Raw genomic sequence first — 1,959 nt, 5'->3', positions numbered from 1 at the left:
ATATATATATATATATATATATTATACCACAAATGCAATATGACCTTGTGACTCCCTGGATTAAACATGCTTTAGTGACGGATATATCATATATGTAAGGAAATCTTCTTTGTAATGTACCATGCTGTTTCGTTTTTATCTACAATGTTCAATATCCCAGGGATTCCAGCATTTGAAAGTTTGTTATCAGTTTAGGTTTATCATAGAGAGACAGCATTTACTTTCTGTATTTGAGGGAAAAAATGATGAATGAGATCTCTTTCATATCTCAGTATCACAATTCTTAAATTGAATGTGTTGGAAACAGGAAAAATAGGTAAGCAAAAAGGTATGAGTGATTTTGACAAAGACCATACAGTGTTGGCTAGACAACTACATCAGAACTTCTCCAAAATGACAAGTCTTGTGAGGTGTTCCTGGTATGCAGTGTTAGTACTTATCAACAGAGGTGCATGGAAGGACACCTGATGAACCAGCGTCAGGGTCTTGGGCAGAGGCGGACAAAGTACACTACTGCATTACTTGAGTGAAAGTACAGATACTACTGGTCAAATACTACTCCACTACAAGTGAAAGTTGTAAAGACAGGTTTTTACTTAAGTAAAAGTACTTAAGTATCAAAAGCAAAAAGTAAATGCATTGTTATATTGTCACATTGTATACTTACAATACCTTATGCCACTAATGCAACCTACTGAATACACTGATTAGCTTGTATTATCTTTGGAATTAAGAGCTTTTATGTTACCAAACCTATATAAATGGAACAACTGAATGAAGATAATGAACTTTATTTTTTATTTAACACTCCTACAGCTACATTGAACTCATTTTAATACTTGTTTAAAAGTTACAAAGTTATTTTTCAAAGAGATATTGAAGGCTATGATATGGTTCATTTTAGGCAAACAAAGCAAACATTGAAAAGAAAACAAATCTTTAGTCTTTTCAGAATACTGGAACATATTCTCTCAGTATGGCCATGGGTGTGCAAGTTGCGTCAAAGAACCGTCTTTTTGAATTTTGCCATCAACTGATCAGTGTTCTTAAAATGCTCATAAATCAGTGAACGTCACAACATGTGGCTAGGGTTTGATATTGTTTTAATTTGATCTATTCCGATTCTGCTTATTGATTTCAATTCTTATTGATTCCCAGTTTAGATTCCAAAGTTGTAAAAAAGTGAAGTAAAACATTTTGACCTGTGCGATCATTTAACCTACTTATTGATCATTTATTTGAAAAAAAAAAAAAAAAGCATTTATGTGCAGTGTTTTGACAATAAAATAATGTTCAGATTTACTTCCTTGACCAGTTTTTAGCAGCAATTTACCTGAGTAGTAAGGTTTTTTATAAATAATTCATTACATTTTATATAGCGCTTTTCTAGGCACTCAAAGCGCTTTACATTGTCAGGGGGTATCTCCTCAACCACCACCAGTGTGCAGCATCCACCTGGATGATGCGACGGCAGCCATAGTGCGCCAGAACGCCCACCACATACCAGCTTATTAGTGGAGAGGAGACAGAGTGATGAAGCCAATTAGCAGATATGGGGATTGTTAGGAGGCCATGATGATCAGAGGCCAATGGGCAAATTTGGCCAGGATGCCGAGGTCACACCTCTACTCTTTTCGAAAGACATCCTTGGAATTTTAATGACCACAGAGAGTCAGGACCTCGGTTTAACGTCTCATCCGAAGGACGGTGCTTGTTGACAGTATAGTGTCCCCGTCACTACACTGGGGCATTAGGACCCACACAGACCACAGGGTGAGCACCCCCTGCTGGCCTCACTACTCACTCTTCCAGCAGCAACCTAGTTTTCCCAGGAGGTCTCCCATCCAGGTACTGACCAGGCTCAGCCCTGCTTAGCTTCAGTGGGCAAGCAGTATTGGGCTACAGGGTGATATGACTGCCTTTAGAAGATGTAATAATAATAATAATAATAATAATAAT

Source organism: Sinocyclocheilus anshuiensis, unplaced genomic scaffold (genome assembly GCF_001515605.1).
Source record: "Sinocyclocheilus anshuiensis isolate Anshui unplaced genomic scaffold, SAMN03320099.WGS_v1.1 scaffold2495, whole genome shotgun sequence".
Classification (NCBI taxonomy): Eukaryota; Metazoa; Chordata; class Actinopteri; order Cypriniformes; family Cyprinidae; genus Sinocyclocheilus; species Sinocyclocheilus anshuiensis.
This window is presented reverse-complemented; position numbering follows the sequence as displayed.